Source organism: Pristiophorus japonicus, unplaced genomic scaffold (genome assembly GCF_044704955.1).
Source record: "Pristiophorus japonicus isolate sPriJap1 unplaced genomic scaffold, sPriJap1.hap1 HAP1_SCAFFOLD_298, whole genome shotgun sequence".
In the NCBI taxonomy this organism is placed as follows: Eukaryota; Metazoa; Chordata; class Chondrichthyes; family Pristiophoridae; genus Pristiophorus; species Pristiophorus japonicus.
In genome coordinates this window covers 488125-506801 of record NW_027252757.1, presented here as the reverse complement: position 1 = coordinate 506801, position 18677 = coordinate 488125, and the positions used below count along the sequence as shown (strand labels likewise).

The following is an 18677-nucleotide window of genomic DNA, read 5'->3' as shown; positions in this document are numbered from 1 at the left end:
TTAGCGTCCTCGACCAGGCCAACATCCCCAGCATTGAAGCACTGACCACACTCGACCAGCTCCGCTGGGCAGGCCACATTGTCCGCATGCCAGACACGGGACTCCCAAAGCAAGCACTCTACACGGAGCTCCGTCACGGCAAATGAGCCAAAGGTGGGCAGAGGAAACGTTACAAGGACACCCTCAAAGCCTCCCTGATAAAGTGCGACATCCCCACCGACACGTGGGAGTCCCTGGCCAAAGACCACCCGAAGTGGAGGAAGTGGATCGGGAGGTTGTTGAGCTCTTCGAATCTCAGCGCCGCGAGCGTGAAGAGGTCAGGCGCAGGCAGCGAAAGGAGCGTGTGATAAATCAGTGCCACCCATCCCTTCCTCCGACGAACATGTGTCCCACTTGTGACAGGGTGTGGCTCTCGTATTGGACTGTTCAACCACCAAAGAACTAATTTTAGGAGTGGAAGCAAGTCTTCCTCGATTCCGAGGGACTGCCTGTGAAAAAAGAGGGTTTGGCGGGACAACAACAACAACTTGTGTTTATATAGCGCCTTTAACGCAGTAAAAGGTCCCCAGGCGCTTCACAGGAGGGTCACAGATTGTTTTGTCTATTCCGGGGCGGATCTGCAATTGTCACCAAACTAATCTGCCTCCCACAATATCTGCAGAATCCCGGGAATACCCGCAACCTCCCCGAGAATGGTCTTCATCATCATCATTGGCGGTCCCAGGAACCAGGATGACTTGCTTCCACAGGGGGTCGCAGATGTTTCAATGAAGGAGCCGATATTCCAGTCCTGAACTCCAATTGAAGGGTGGAAGATGCCTGTGCCTGGATTGTTTTAACGTGTGGTGACCGTCTCACACCAGCCACCACACGGGATTGACAGAGCTTGGCCTTTATCCAGTGGCAAGGGTTAACCAGGATGGCTGGAGACCTGCTCTGCTTCTAGGACCTAGTGCGCACACATATCGCAGTGTGGACAGGTCCGTGCTGCCCCTGGGCTCTCGGCTCTTCTGGGCCCGTACCCTCATTCATCGCACCTCCGCCACAATCTCTCACCGTTCCTCCGCCACGATCTCTCACCGTTCCTCCGCCACGATCTCTCACCGCTCATCCGCCCCGACCTTCCCGCTCCTCCGCTGTACCTGGACCCCGCCGATGATCCTGCCCACGCTCCAAACTGTGACCTGGGTTTTGATGATGTCATCCAGTCGCCCACCTCGAAGCCGTCGCACACTTGTAGCAGCTCACTCTGGAAGCTGCAGTGGTATGCTCTTTTATCCTCCCGACCCGCGGTGGCTTTTTTTTCTTTAAAAATATACTTTATTTATATAAAATTTTCCAAATACATTGGAAAATAGTTCAGTACCTTGCGGTCAGCAATTCCATACAATTCGTTTGGATGTGGACAGCAGTTCCATACGATGCACTAGCGTGCATTTCATTTCAAGGTACAGTTTAGTACAATCCGTAAATCACGTTACATGTAGTACTGTGCAAATAAGGGTATTACATGGAGCAGATAATAACAGGTTTACATTACATTCCAGAATACATTTCAATACCGATCATGAATCTCATTACATGTAACACTATGCAGATGAAAGCAGTACACGGAATGGATGAGAATATGTCCTCTCGCAGGTCAGGGTGGCCCACGATGAATGAATGCCCCAGGAATAAGTTGCCCTGATATTGATGCTCAGATTGTAATTATTTCTGTGGTGCCCAACTTTAATATTCTCCTGAAAGTCCCACTGCAATCCAGTTCCAGTTCCATTGAGGGTGTAAAAGAAAAGATAGCCATCCGTGGCTAACTAAAGAAATAAAGGACGGTATCCAATTTAAAACAAGGACATACAAAGTTGCCCAAACTAGTGGGAGGACAGAAGATGGGGAAGCTTTTAAAAGCCAGCAAAGAACGACAAAAAAAATCATTAAGGGAAGATAGACTATGAAAGTAAACTAGCACAAAATATAAAAACAGATAGCAAGAGTTTCTCTCGGTATATAAAAAGGAAAAGAATGGCTAAAGTAAATGTTGGTCCCTCAGAGGACGAGAACACGAATTAGTGATGGGGTACATGGAGATGGCAGAAACTCTGAACAAATATTTTGTATCAATCTTTACTGAGAAGTAAGATAATGGGACTAAAGGCGGATAAATCCCCTGGACTTGATGACTTGCATCCTAGGGTCTTAAGAGAAGTAATGGCAGGGATAGTGGATGCATTGGTTATAATTTACCAAAATTCCCTGGATTCTGGGAGGTCCCAGCAGATTGGAAAACGGCAAATGTAACACCCCTATTTAAAAAAGGAGTCAGACAAAAAGCAGGAAACGAGACCAGTTAGCTTAACATCTGTGGTTGGGAAAATGTTGGAGTCCATTATTAAAGAAGCAGTAACAGGATATTTGGAAAAGCATAATTTGGTCAGGCAGAGTCAGCATGGATTTATGAAGGGGAAGTCATGTTTGACAAATTTGTTGGAATTCTTTGAGGATGCAATGAACATGGTGGATGAAGGGGAACCTGTGGATGTGGTGTATTTGGACTTCCAAAAGGCATTTGACAAGGTGCCACATAAAAGGTTACTGCGCAAGATAAAAGTTCACGGGGTTGGGGGTAATATATTAGCATGGATAGAGGATTGGCTAACAGAAAACAGAGAGTCGCGATAGATGGTTCATTCTCGGGTTGGCAATCAGTAACTAGTGGGGTGCTGCTGGGACCCCAACTATTTACAATCTATATTAACAACTTGGAAGAAAGGACCGAGTGTAACATAGCCAAGTTTGCTGATGTTGCAAAGATGGGATAAAAAGCAATGTGTGAGGAGGACACAAAATATCTTCAGAACGACATAGACAGGCTAAGTGAGTGGGCAAAAACTTGGCATAATGTTGGAAAGTGTGAGGTCATACACTTTGGCAAAAAAAAAATCAAAGAGCAAGTTATTATTTAAATGGAGAAAAATTGTAAAGTGCTGCAGTACAGTGGGACCTGGGGGTATTTGTGCATGAAACAAAAAAGGTTCATATTCAGGTACAGCAAGTGATCAGGAAGGCCAATGGTGTCTTGGCCTTTACTGCAAAGGGGATGGAGTATAAAAGCAGGGAAGTCTTCCTACAATTGTACAGGGTATTGATGAGGCAACACCTGGAATACTGCCTTGGTTTCCATATTTACGAAAGGATGTATTTGCTTTGGAGGCAGTTCAGAGAAGGTTCACTAGGTTGATTCCGGAGATGAGGGGGTTGACTTACAAGGAAAGGTTGAGTAGAATGGGCCTATCCTCATTGGAATTCAGAAGAATGAGAAGTGATCTTATGAAAAAGTATAAGATTATGAGGGGGCTTGACAAGGTGGATGCAGAGAGGATGTTTCCACTGATAGGGAAGACTAGAACTAGGGGGCATTATCTTAGAATAAGGGGCCGCCCATTTAAAACTGAGATGAGGAGAAATTGCTTTTCTCAGAGGGTTGTAAATCTGTGGCATTCGCTGCCTCAGAGAACTGTGGAAGCTGGGACATTGAATAAATTTAAGACAGCGGTAGACAGTTTCTTAACCGATAAGGGACTAAGGGGTTATGGGGAGCAGGCAGGAAAGTGGTCCTGAGTCTATAATCAGATCAAAAATGATTGTATTAAATGGCAGAGCAGGCTCCAGGGGCCGTACGGTCTACTCCTGCTCCTATTTCTTGTGTTCTTATGTAAAAGGCCGATGATAATCAGCCTTTGATGAATCGACTGACTCTGGCAGACAGAAACATAGAAACATAGAAAATAGGTGCAGGAGTAGGCCATTCGGCCCTTCTAGCCTGCACCGCCATTCAATGAGTTCATGGCTGAACATTCAACTTCAGTACCCCATTCCTGCTTTCTCGCCATACCCCTTGATCCCCCTAGCAGTAAGGACCTCATCTAACTCCTTTTTGAATATATTTAGTGAATTGGCCTCAACAACTTTCTGTGGTAGAGAATTCCACAGGTTCACCACTCTCTGGGTGAAGAAGTTCCTCCGCATCTCGGTCCTAAATGGCTTACCCCTTATCCTTAGACAGGGATGTGATCTTTGGGTTTGAGCTTCCCGTGTGCTAATCTTCTCCTTCTAATACCCTGTAAAAGGAGTTTACAAAAGTCATCACTGTAAGTACAGGCTAGAACTTCAGAACATTCTCTCCTTGTTCCTGTCCCATGGGCCATGCAGCGCCGATACACCTGGGTAATCTGGGCCTGTCACTGATGGTAAAACCCGCAGCTCCAGCCCCGCTGGACACAGACGTGACAACCAATGGGCCAATGGTTTTCTTGGTGCCAGGTTCGGTACTCGGCCATCCTGTGGTGTCGGTGCCCTCCCCTGGTGCCAGGCTCGGTATACGCCCATCCTGTGGGCTCAGTGCCCTCCCTGCTAGGCTGCATGATGTCACAGAGACTGCGTTGCCAGGTTACTGATGTCACACACCTCGCGTTGCTGGGGTTTTGACGTCACACACCCCTTCTTGCCGGGTTGTTGACGTCACGCAGCGCGCTACCGGATTGGTGACGTCACTGGCGCAGAGTGAACGGCGGCGCGAATTCGAATCGCAGCACGTGACCCGGAGCGAGCCGCCTCCGACTGTGGGAGTGGGCGGGGTAAATGGCAGATACAGGGCCCCGATTGGTGGGCGGCCTGTCAATCAGGTCAATCAGCCAATTGCAGGGGCGGACAACGCCTCCCTGAGCGCGCTGTGACGCGGCACTGCGCATGTCCGGCATCCCCGGAGGCCGGCCGTTGGTGAAGGTAAACAAGATGGAGGAAAGTGAGTGGAGCTGAGCGGCACCGGAGGGAGAGGGGGCCGAGGGAGAGTGTCCAGGGGGGGAGGTGAGACATGGAATGATGGTGAGGGTGAGAGAGACACGGACACGCACACACAGACTTGACACAGGCACATTCCCAGAATGACTGGGGAGGGAGGAGACAGACGGGGAGGGGGGGGGGGTTCGACAGATGAGGGGGAGAGAATGGGGCGTCCTGGGAAACTGTTCCCCTCCCCTCCTCCTGTAACCGTCCCCCTCCCCTCCTGTAACCGTCCCCATCTCCTGTAACCGTCCCCTCCTCCTCTTCCCCCTCCCCTCGGCTCCTCGTCCCCATCCCCGGGGCTCTGTGAGATCAGACAGCGTGTAACCCGGGGGCCCAGTGAGATCAGACAGTGTGTAACCCGGGGGCCCAGTGAGATCAGACAATGTGTAACCCGGGGGCCCAGTGAGATCAGACAGTGTGTAACCCGGGGGCCCAGTGAGATCAGACAGTGTGTAACCCAGGGGCCCAGTGAGATCAGACAGTGTGTAACCCGGGGGCTGAGTGAGATCAGACAGTGTGTAACCTGGGGGCCCAGTGAGATCAGACAGTGTGTAACCCGGGGGCCCAGTGAGATCAGACAGTGTGTAACCCGGGGGCTGAGTGAGATCAGACAGTGTGTAACCTGGGGGCCCAGTGAGATCAGACAGTGTGTAACCCGGGGGCCCAGTGAGATCAGACAGTGTGTAACCCGTGGCCCAGTGAGATCAGACAGTGTGTAACCCGGGGGCCCAGTGAGATCAGACAGTGTGTAACCCGGGGACCCAGTGAGATTAGACAGTGTGTAACCCGGGGGTCCAGTGAGATCAGACAGTGTGTAACCCGGGGACCCAGTGAGATTAGACAGTGTGTAACCCGGGGGTCCAGTGAGATCAGACAGTGTGTAACCCGGGGGCCCAGTGAGATCAGACAGTGTGTAACCCGGGGGCCCAGTGAGATCAGACAGTGTGTAACCCGTGGCCTAGTGAGATCAGACAGTGTGTAACCCGAGGAGATTTCTGGTGAATTTCTGTAAGTCCAGACGGGCAGGAGAGATCTGAGGAAAAGGATAAAATCAAACAGAAATACTGGATATATACTATTCTGAAACGATGGAAAAACACTTTACATTACATTCCACTTCACAACATTTATCTTCTAATTTTCTGTCCTGTGATAATTAGATCCCGGTGAATAGCGGAGTGATTGAGAAAGTTCCACAGCTGGAAGGAAACAGGGATTGTGGACTGAGGAACAACAGCAGGTGAACCAGCACAGGATTGTGAGAGCACCAACCAGGGAGTCCCTTCCGATTGAAAGGGCTTCAATAGATCGACTGGGGAGAAAGGTAAGAGAAAGTGCCATTTACTCAGATACACACCGGTCCTGTAGACAGTGTACACACAGGTTACAAGGTAAGACAGGAAATGAGACCGGGAGAGACTAACCACCGAGTACAATTATCCAGCATGAGGCCGTGCAATGGGATGTGAAGCGAGATCAGTTTCTGTCTCTAAACACAGTCACAGTGAATCTTGTGTGTGTTTTCGAGTAAAGGGCTTTGATCTAAGAGGTGACTCCAGTTTGAGGCACAGCCCAGTAGATGGACCGGTCTCTGTACATTAGGTGCGGCTGAACTCTCACCGACACCATCAGATCTCAATGTTCAAATATTTCCCATCTGGTGAGAAAGCCAATGGAAAGATTGAACCGGAAGCACATCGTCAATTCACTGATCACGGTGCACAGACCCATCTGAAAGACCAGCACGGCCAATCACCCACAGAATCAATTATTCATTCATGGACATTTAGAATTATAAGAAAATATATTGATAACTACTTTATATTGATTACTAATATTGAAGCATTAATCACGAGAGTTTTGTAGTATTCTAATATACTGAAACACAGATATGGAGAGTTGCAATTTATTGATTGGCGTCGTACTTGACCCCGAGATGTGCTTCCGAACCCATATTCCCTCAATCACCAAGTATGCTTACTTCCACCTCCATAACATCGCCGGTCTCTGCCCTTCCTCAGCTCATCTGCTCAAACCCTCATCCATGCCTCTGATCGGCCTCACACCTCGCACTCTCCGTAAACATAAGCTTAAACTTAGGGGGCATAGTTTTAAGGTGGTTGGTGGAAGGTTTAGAGGGGATTTGAGGGGGGGCTTCTTTACGCAGAGGGTTTTGGGGATCTGGAACTCACTGCCTGGAAGAGTAGTGGATACAGAAACCCTCACTACTTTTAAGAGATGGTTAGATGGGCACTTAAAGTGCCGTAACCTGCACAGTACGGACCTCGAGCTGGTAATTGGGATTAGACGAGATCCCCTCTTGTTGGCCGGCGCAGATATAATGGTAAGTGCTGCAGGGAATCGAATACGGCCAGGGTGATCTGGACTAGTTTCGATCGCCTGGATGGGTAGGAGAAAAATGTTCCCACATTTTCTTTCCCTAAATTGGCCTGGGTTTTTACCTGTTTTTTGCCTCTCTCAGGACATCACATGGTTCTGGTTGGGGTGGAGTGTAGAATGTTTCGGTGCAAGGGGTGATGCAGTTGTTTGAGTTGGACTGGGTGCTATTTACCTTTCCGCCACTGTTCATTGTTTATAGGTTTATATGTAACCTTCAGGGCTGCTGACCGAGGGCCGTGCGGCTCTTTGTCGGCCGGCGCGGACACAATGGTCTGAAATGGCCTCCTTCTGCGCTGTAAATTTCTATGTTTCTTCAACACTCCTGCCCGTATCCTTACTCAAGAACACAAGAAGTAGCAGCAGGAGTTGGCCATACGGCCCCTCCCATCTACTCCGCCATTCAGTAAGATCTCTATTCGATAGAGAATTTTGAAGATTCACAACTCTCTGAGTGAAGAAATAGCTCCTCCACATAGTTTTAAATGACAGATCTCTTATCCTAATACTAGGACCCCTAACTCTAGACTATCCAGCCCTTGTCAATTCCTCTCAGAATTTTATATGTTTCAATGATATCACCTTCCGTTCTTCTAAACTCCGGAGAATATAGGCCTATTCTACTCAATCTGTCCTCAGCCCTCTCATCCCAACTTGTACCAATTTCCGTTCACCCATCACCCCTGTGCTCGCTAAACTACATTGGTTCCTGGTCCATCAGTGCCTCGCTTACAAAATTCTCATCCTTGTTTTGAAATCCATCCAGGACCTTGCCCCTCCCTATTGCTGTAACCTCCTCCAACGCGACAACCCTCAGATCTTTACATTCCTCCAATTCTGGCCTCTTGAGCAGCCCCAATTTTCAGCAATATTGATGGCTGTACCTTCAGCTGCTGAGGCCATAAGCTCTGGAATTCTTCCCTAAACCTCTCCACCTTTAAAATGCTCCTTAATACCTACCCTTTTGAACAAGCTTTCAGTCACCTGTGCTAATATTTCCTTCTGTGACTGGGTGTCAAAGTTTGTTTGCTAACAGTCCTGTGAAGTGCCTTGGGACATTTTACTACGTTTAAGGCGTGATATAGATGCCATTTGTTGCTGATAACTGAAGATATTTTGAATCGTAATATAACGAAACTACAGGCATAGGGAATTGCAATAGATTGATAACTGCAGAGGAAGAGGATTGTTATGTATTGCTGATAGTGTGAATTATTTTAATGTGAAGTGGCCCTTGCACATTCGCTACCACACGGACTTGACAGAGCAAGGTCTTGGTCCAATGGCAAGGGGATCCAAGATGACTGGCGACCAGGCTCTGCTGCATGTTTCCTCTGGCACTGATTCTCATTGGGATACAGTTTCCTCTGGCACTGACTCTCACTGGAATACAGTTTCCTCTGGCACTGACTCTCACTGGGATACAGTTTCCTGTAGCACTGACTCTCACTGGGATACAGTTTCCTCTGGCACTGACTCTCACTGGGATACAGTTTCCTGTAGCACTGACTCTCACTGGGATACAGTTTCCTCTGGCACTGACTGTCACTGGGGCGCAGTTTCCTCTGGCACTGACTCTCACTGCGGTACAGTTTCCTCTGGCACTGATACTCACTGCGGTACAGTTTCTATGGCACTGACTCTCTCTGGGGTACAGTTTCCTCTGACACAGATTTACTGTGTACCTAATTCGTGCTGTCCCTGCCCTGGGAGTGCATGATGGGACAGTTTAGAAGGAGCTTTAACCTGAAACTGATCAGGAGCTGCGGGTGGAAAGTTTTCAGTGCAGTGGCAGATCGTACTGCTGCTGAATTTTAATTGATAAGCTGCCAGCAGTGCGGTCGGGACGGACACCGAAGTGTGCCCTGCGGCAGGGTAGAGGGAACTTTACTCTGTATCTAACCCATACACCACCTAGTCTGTGGGAATTTAGTATGAATTTGAAAGCAATTGCGAGGGTAGATAGAGAGAAATTTATTCTGCTGCTTGGGGTGTCGAGGACGAGGGGACATAACCTTAAAATCAGAGATGTTAGGAAACACTTCTTCACTCAATGGATGGTTGAAGTGTGGAACTTCCCACAATAAACAATCGATGCTCGCCCACTGAATAATTCTGGGCCGGTTGTGATGTCTGCCCAATGACCGTTGCTTGTTCCCTTGGATTGGATCTTTATTTATTCCCTTTGGTTTGTTTTCAGTTTCACTGCTGGACCCACCACTCAAAGCACTTTGTCTGATTTGCCCCTGGGAATGAGCAGACTCCTCCCTCATCTCCCACACTGCACCAGCACTCCTCCTCTTTCCCCCTTGGTTGTGTTCCACACTCTAGGCCTTGGGCCTTCCCCGGGGATTATCAGTATGAACAGGGGTATGTGTGTTGAGACAGGATGTCCCAGCTCTCCACCTTTAAAAGGACATGGAGAGGGCCCACTGGGCTGAATGGCCCTGCTTTATGATAACACTGCAGTGCCTAGCAACCAACCTCCCTGAGCCCTGCTCATTATGGGCTGGCAGTGTCTGATGGGACAGTGAAGAGGGAGAAAGACTTGGATTTATTTGGCGCCTTTCACGACCAAAGGACCCCTCAAAGTGCTTTACAGCCAATAAAGTACTTTTGGATTGTAGTCACTGTTGTAGTAAAGGAGAGTTACCCTATATCTAACCCATGCTGTACCTGGCCTGGGAGTGTTTGATGGGACAGTGTAGAAACATAGAAACATCGAAAATAGGTGCAGGAGTAGGCCATTCGGCCCTTCTAGCCTGCACCGCCATTCAATGAGTTCATGGCTGAACATGCAACTTCAGTACCCCATTCCTGCTTTCTCGCCATACCCCTTGATCCCCCTAGTAGTAAGGACTTCATCTAACTCCTTTTTGAATATATTTAGTGAATTGGCCTCAACAACTTCTGTGGTAGAGAATTCCACAGGTTCACCATTCTCTGGGTGAAGAAGTTCCTCCTCATCTCGGTCCTAAATGGCTTACCCCTTATCCTTAGACTGTGTCCCCTGGTTCTGGACTTCCCCAACATTGGGAACATTCTTCCTGCATCTAACCTGTCTAACCCCGTCAGAATTTTAAACGTTTCTATGAGGTCCCCTCTCATTCTTCTGAACTCCAGTGAATACAAGCCCAGTTGATCCAGTCTTTCTTGATAGGTCAGTCCCGCCATCCCGGGAATCAGTCTGGTGAACCTTCGCTGCACTCCCTCAATAGCAAGAATGTCCTTCCTCAGGTTAGGAGACCAAAACTGTACACAATACTCCAGAAGAAGCTTTACTCTGTATCTAACCCATGCTGTACCTGCCCTGGGAGTGTTTGATGAGACAGTGTAGAGGCAGCTTTACTCTGTATCTAACCTGTGCTTTACCTGCCCCTGGGAGAGTGTTTGATGGGACAGTGCATACGGAGCTTTACTCTGTATCGAACCCGTGCCGTACCTGCCCTGGGAGTGTTTGTTGGGTCAGTGTAGAGGGAGCTTTACTCTGTATCTAACCAGTACCGTACCTGCCCTGGGAGTGTTTGATGGGACAGTGTAGAGGGAGCTTTACTCTGTATCTAACCTATGTTGTACATGTCCCGGGACTGTTTGATGGGATAGTATAGAGAGAGTTTTACTCTGTATCTAACCCTGTGCTGTACCTGCCCTGGGAGTTTTTGACGGGATAATGTAAAGGAAGCTTTGCGCTGTATCTCACCCATGGTGTACCTGATCTGGCAGAGTTTGACGGGACGGTTTAGAGGAAGCTTTTCTCTCTATCTAACCCATACTGTAACTGCCTTGGGAGTATTTGATGGGACAGTGTGGTGGGAGCTTTTCTCTGAATCTAACCCATACTGTACCTGCCCTGGGAGTGTTTGATGGGATAATGTAGACGGAGATTTATTGTGTGCCAAACCTGTGCTAACCTCGCAAGTTGTGAAGAGGACGCCAATAATCTACAAAGGGATATAGATAGGCTAAGTGAGTGGGCAAAACTTTGGCAGATGGAGTATAGTGTGGGAAAATGTGAACTTATCCACTTTGGTCGGAGAAATAAAAAAGCAAATTATTATTTAAATGGGGAGAGAATACAAAATGTCGTGTACAGATGGATCTGGGGGTCCTTGTACATGAAACACAAAAATTTAGCATGCAGTTACTGCAATTAATTAGGAAGGCAAATGGAATGCTGGCCTTTATTGCAAGGGGGATGGAGTATAAAAGTAGGGAAGTCCTGCTGCAACTGTATATAGCATTGGTAAGACCACACCTAGAGTACTACGTACAGTTTTGGTCTGCTTATTTAAGGAAGGATATACTTGCACTGGAGGCAGTTCAGAGAAGGTACACGAGGTTGATTACCAAGATGAAAGGTTGAGCAGGTTGGGCCTATACTCCTTGGAGTTTAGAAGACTTATAGGTGATCTCATTGAAACGTATACAATTTTGAGGGGGCTTGACAGGATAAATGCAGAGAGCATGTTTCCCTTCGTGGGGGAATCGAGAACTAGGTGGCATAGTTTCAGGATAAGGGGTCGCTCATTTAAAACGGAAATGAGGAGGAATTTCTCCAGGAGGGACGTAAATGTTTGGAATTTTCTATCTCAGAGCTGTGGGGGCTGGGTCATTGAATGTATTTAAAGTGGGGATAGACAGATTTTTGAAAGATAAGGGAGTCAAGGATTATGGAGAACGGGCGGGGAAGTGGAGTTGAGGCCTGGATCCAATCAACCATGATCTTGTTGAATGGCGGAGCAACCTCGGGAGGCCAAATGGCCTACTCCTGCTTCTATTTCTTGTGTTCTATACCTGCCCTTGGAGCTTTTGATGGGACAGTGTAGAGGGAGGTTTACTCTGTTTCTGACCCATGCTGTACCTGTTCTGGGAGTGTTTGATGGGCAGTGTAGAAGGAACTATACTCTGTATCTGACCCGTGCTATACCTGCCCTGGGAATTTTAGATGGGACACTGTAGAAGGAGCTTTACTCTGTATCCAATTTTGCTGTACCTGTTCTGGGAGTGTCTGATGGGACAGTGCAGAAGAAGCTTTACTCTGTATCTGACCTGTACTGTACCTGCCCTGGGAGTGTTTGATGGGATAATGTAATTGGAGAATTACTGTGTACCGAGCCTGTGCTAACCGAGCAAGTTGTGAGGAGGACGCAAAGAATCTACAAAGGGATATAGAGAGGCTAAGTGAGTGGGCAAAACTTTGGCAGATGGAGTCTAATGCGGGAAAATGTGAGGTTATCCACTTTGGTTGGAGAAATAATAAAGCAAATTATTATTTAAATTGTGAGATTACGAAATGTGGTGGTACAGTGGGATCTGGGGGTCCTTGTACATTAAACACAAAAAGTTAGCATGCAGGTACTGCAATTAATCTGGAAGGCAAATGGAATGTTGGCCTTTATTGCAAGGGGGATGGAGTATAAAAATAGGGAAGTCCTGTTGCAACTGTACAGGGCGTTGGTAAGACCACACCTGGAGTACTGCATACAGTTTTGGTCTCCTTATTTAAGGAAGGATATACTTGCACTGGAGGCAGTTCAGAGAAAGCTCCCGAGGTTGATAACTGAGATGAAGGGGTTTTCATAATGAGAATGGTTGAGCAGATTGGGCCTGTACTCATTGGAGTTTAGAAGACTTAGAGGTGATCTTATTGAAACGTATAAGATTCTGAGGGGGCTTGACAGGGTAGATACAGAGAGGATGTTTCCCCTCGTGGGGGAATCTAGAACAAGGGGGCATAGTTTCAGAATAAGGGGTCGCTCATTTAAAACTGAAATGAGGAGAAATTTCTTATCTGAGGGACGTGAATCTTTGGAATTCTCTACCTCAGAGAGCTGTGGGAGCTGGGTCATTGAATGTATTTAAGGTGGGGATAGACAGATTTTTGAACGATAAGTGGGTCAAAGATTATGGGGAGTGGGCAGTGAAGTGGAGTTGAGACCTGGATCCAATCAGCCATGATTTTATTGAATGGCGGAGCAGGCTCGAAGGGCCAAATGGTCTACACCTGCTCCTATTTCTTATGTTCCATACCTGCCCTGGGAGTCTCTGATTGGACAGTGTAGGCGGAGGTTTACTCTGTATCTAATCCGTGCTGCACCTGCCCTGGGAACGTTTCATTCGACAGTGTACATAAGAGCATAAGGAACAGGAGTAGGCCATACGGCCCCTCGATCCTGCTCCGCCATTCAATAAGATCATGGACTCGGCTCCATTTCCCCGCCGGCTCCCCATAACCCCTTATCCCTTTTCGTTTAAGAAACTGTCTATTTCTATCTTAAATTTATTCAATGTCCCAGCTTCTACAGCTTTCTGAGGCAGAGAATTCCACAGATTTAGAACCCTGTGAGAGAAGAAATTTCTCCTCATCTCTGTTTTAAATGGGCGGCCCCTTATTCTAAGATCATGCCCTCTAGTTCTCGTCTCCCCCATCAGTGGAAACATCCTCTCTGCATCCACCTTGTTGAGCCCCCTCATAATCTTATACATTTCGATAAGATCGCCTCTCATTCTTCTGAACTCCAGTGAGTAGAGGCCCAACCTACTCAACCTTTCCTCATAAGTCAACCCTCTCATCCCCGGAATCAACCGAGTGAACCTTCTCTGAACTGCCTCCAAAGCAACTATATCCTTTCGTAAATATGGAAACCAAAACTGCACACAGTATTCCAGGTGTGGCCTCACCAAAACCTTGTATAGCTGCAGCAAGACTTCCCTGCTTTATACTCCAACCCCTTTGCAATAAAGGCCAAGATACCATTCACCTTCCTGATCACTTGCTGTATCTGCATACTATCCTGTTGTGTTTCATGCACAAGTACCCCCAGGTCCCGCTGTACTGTGGCACTTTGCAACCTTTCTCCATTTAAATAATAACTTGCTCTTTGATTTTTTTCTGCCAAAGTGCATGACCTCACACTTTCCAACATTATACTCCAACTGCCAAATTTTTGCCCTCTCACTGAGCCTGTCTATGTCCTTCTGCAGATTTTTTGTGTCCTGCTCACACATTGCTTTTCCACCCATCTTTGTATTGTCAGCAAACTTGGCTACGTTACACTCAGTCCCTTCTTCCAAGTCGTTAATAGAGATTGTAAATAGTTGGGGACCCAGCACTGATTCCTGCGGCAGCCCACTAGTTACTGGTTGCCAACCAGAGAATGAACCATTTATTCCGACTCTCTGTTCTCTATTAGTTAGCCAATCCTCTATCCATGCTAATATATTACCCCCAACTCCGTGAACTTTTATCTTGTGCAGTAACCTTTTATGTAGCACGTTGTCAAATGCCTGCTGGAAGTCCAAATACACCATATCCACTGGTTCCACTTTATCCACCCTGTTCGTTACATCCTCAAAGAACTCCAGCAAATTTATCAAACATGACTTCCCCTTCATAAATCCATGCTGACTCTGCCTGATCGAATTTTGCTTATCCAAATGTCCTGCTACTGCTTCTTTAATAATGGACAAGGGCAACATTTTCCCAACCACAGATGTTAGGCTAACTGGTCTATAGTTTCCTGTTTTTTGTCTGCCTCCTTTTTTAAATAGGGACGTTACATTTGCAGTTTTCCAATCTGCTGGGACCTCTCCACAATCCAGGGAATTTTGGTAAATTACAACCAATACATCTACAATCCCTGCCGCTACTTCTCTTAAGACCCTAGGATGCACGCCATCAGGTCAAGGGGATATATCTGCCTTCAGTCCCATTATCTTACTGAGTACCACCTCCTTCGTGATTGTGATTGTGTTAAGTTCTCCCCCCCCCCCCGCCCCCCCATAGCCCCTTGACTATCCACTGTTGGAATATTGTTGGTGTCCTCTAACGTAAAGACTGATACAAAATATTTGTTCAGAGTTTCTGCCATCTCCATGTTTCCCATTATTAATTCCCCGGTCTTGTCCTCTAAGGGACCAACATTTACTTTAGCCACTCTTTTCCTTTTTATATACCTATAGATACTCTTGCTATCTGTTTTTATATTTAGTGCTAATTTACTCTCATAGTCTATCTTCCCTTTCTTCTTCATTTTTTTTAGTCGTTCTTTGCTGACTTTTAAAAGCTTCCGAGTCTTCTGTCCTTCCACTAGTTTTGGTCACTTTGTATGCCCTTGTTTTTAGTTGGATACCGTCCTTTATTTCTTTAGCTAGCCACGGATGACTATCTTTTCTCTTGCACCCTTTCCTCCTCACTGGAATGTATTTTTCTTGAGAGTTGTGAAATATCTCCTTAAATGTACACCACAGTTCATCAACCGTCCTACACATTAATCTATTTTCTCAGTCCATTTTACCCAACTCTGCCCTCATATCTTCATAGTCTCCTTTATTTAAGCTTAGTATGCTGGTTAGAGATCCAACTTTCTCACCCTCCATCTGAATTTGAAATTCAATCATGTTATGATCACTCATTCCGAGGGGATCCTTTACTAGAGATTGTTTATTAATCCTGTCTCATTACACAGGATCAGATCTAAGATAGCCTGCCTCCTGGTTGGTTCTGTTACATACTGCTCAAGGAACCTGTCCCTTATGCACTCCATGAACTCCTCCTCAAGGCTGCCCTGACCAATTTGATTTGTCCAATCAATATGGAGGTTAATATCACCTATGATTATTACTGTTCTCTTTTTACAAGCCCCCACTATTTCCTGGTTTATGCTGCGACCAACAGAGTTGTTACTGTTCGGGGGCCTATAGACTATGCCCACCAGTGACTTTTTCCCCTTATTATTCCTTATCTCCACCCAAACTGTCTCAACACCCTTATCATTTGAGCCAATATCGTTTCTTACTATTGCAGTGATTCCATCCTTTATCCATAGAGCTACCCCACCTCCTTTTCCTTTCTGTCTGTCCTTCCGGATTGTCAAGTACCCCTGAATTATTTAATTCCCAGTCCTGGTCACCTTGCAACCACATCTCTCTAATGGCTATCAGATCATAACCATTTGTCTCAATTTGTGCCGTCAACTTATCTATTTTGTTACAAATGCTACGTGCATTTGGACACAGTGCCTTTAAGGTTTTTTTTTACCTTTTTTTCCTGCTTGTATCCTCTCCTTCAATTTCACTTTCTTTATTTTTGCTTTCTAATTCCAGCTTTACTCCTCCCTATTGAATCTTTTTCAGGTTCCCATCCCCCTGCCAAGCTAGATAAACCCTCCCCAACAGCACTAGCAAGGATATTGGTCCTTGCTATGTTGAGGTGCAACCCGTCCGGCTTGTACAGGTCCCGCCTCCCCCGGAAGCAGTCCCAATGCCTCAGGAAGCTAAAGCCCTCCCGCCTGCACCATCTCTCCAGCCATTTGTACTCACTAGCTCGTGGCACCGGGAGTAATCCAGAGATTACTACCTTTTTGAGGTCCTGCTTTTTAATTTCTCTCCTAGCTCCCTAAACTCTGCCTGCAGGACCTCATCCCTCTTCCTACCCATGAGACCAAAGAGGGTTTTTATTCCAACCTCAAAACATCCCTGACCTGCATCCCTGTGGGCGACAAACTGATCCTCCTTGGCAACTTCAACGCCAGGGTCGGCAAGGACACAGCCCTCTGGAGAGGCATGATTGACCGAGAAGGGTCAGGGAAAGACCACTCCAGCGGTACCCTACTCCTGACAATGTCTAGAACACGAACTCCTCATCAACAACACCTTGTTCCGACAGAGGGACAAATACAAGGCATCGTGGCAACATCCTCGCTCCAAATACTGGCACCTGCTTGACTATATCATCGTCCAAGCCCGCGATCGCAAGGATGTGCACATCACCCGGGCCATGACAGGAGTTGACGACTGCTGAACGGACCACCGCCTAATCCGATCCATCATTGACATCAACGTAGCCCCAAAGCGATGGTCGCAACAGAAGCAGTGTCACAAAAAAAGTCACTGCCAGGGCACTTAAGGACCCAACTAAGAGAGCCCTTTACAGTCAGCACCTCACAGCTAACCTGGCGTGCCTTGAGGACCCCGAGACGCAGAATTCCCACAGTGCTATTATCTGAATGGTGACAGATTAGGAAAAGGGGAGGTGCACTGAGACCTGGGTATCATGGTACATCAGTCATTGAAGGTTGGCATGCAGGTACAGCAGGCGGTTAAGAAAGCAAATGGCATGTTGGCCTTCATAGTGAGGGGATTTGAGTACAGGGGCAGGGAGGTGTAACTACAGTTGTACAGGGCCTTGGTGAGGCCACACCTGGAGTATTGTGTACAGTTTCGGTCTCCTAACTTGAGGAAGGACATTCTTGCTGTTGAGAGAGTGCAGCGAAGGTTCACCAGACTGATTCCCAGGATGGCGGGACTGACATCTCAAGAAAGACTGGATCAACTGGGCTTGTATTCACTGGAGTTCAGAAGAATGAGAGGGGATCTCATAGAAACGTTTAAAATTCTGACGGGTTTAGACAGGTTAGATGCAGGAAGAATGTTCCCAATGTTGGGGAAGTCCAGAACCAGGGGTCACAGTCTAAGGTTAAGGGGCATGCCATTTAGGACCGAGATGAGGAGAAACTTCTTCACCCAGAGAGTGGTGAACCTGTGGAATTCTCTGCCACAGAAAGTTATTGAGGCCAATTTACTAAATATATTCAAAAAGGAGTTAGATGTAGTCCTTACTACTCGGGGGATCAAGGGGTATGGCGAGAAAGCAGGAATGGGGTACTGAAGTTGCATGTTCAGCCATGAACTCATTGAATGGCGGTGCAGGCTCAAAGGGCCGAATGGCCTACTCCTGCACCTATTTTCTATGTTTCTATGCTTGGTCTGTCCTCCAGGCCTCCATAACCAGTGCCTGCAACGAGATGCTCGGTCACTCAACCAGGAAATACCAGGACTGGTTTGATGAGAATGATCAGGAGATTCAAGAGCTCATCAATTGCAAGCGCAGGGCATTTCTGAGCCTTAAACAGCAACCCAACTCGGGAGCAACATTACAGACGGCTAAAGGCTAAGGTCCAACAAAAAACCCGGTACCTAAAGAACAGGTGGTGCATAGAGAAGGCACAGGAGATACAGCAGCTGGCCGACAGCCATGATATACGAGGATTCTTCATCGCAGTCAAGGCCACCTACGGTCCAAACACCCAAGGCCCCATCGCGCTTCTGGCCAAGAACGGGGAAACACTCATCAAGGACACCGAGGCAGTCAGGGCCCGCTGGAAGGAGCACTTCAAAGATCTCCTCAACCGAGACTCTGCCTTTGACTCGAGTGTTCTCGACTCCATTCTGCAGCATGCTACCCGCCACCACCTCAGTGAGACCCCAACACGAAGTAGAAAAAGCCATAAGACAGCTAAAAAACAACAAGGCTACGGAAGTGGATGGAATCTCTGCTGAGGCACTGAAGTATGGCAGAGAGGCACTGCTGGCGTGAATACACAACCTCATCTGATCTGGAGGGAGGAGAGCATGTTGGGAGATCTTAGAGATGCAGT

General features: G+C 47.3%; 1 pseudogene; it reads left to right on the top strand.

The window, feature by feature from the left end:
* Positions 1 to 326: 326 nt before the first annotated feature.
* LOC139248877 (zinc finger protein 420-like) overlaps positions 327 to 18677 on the top strand; it is an 89953-nt pseudogene continuing 71602 nt past the window's right edge.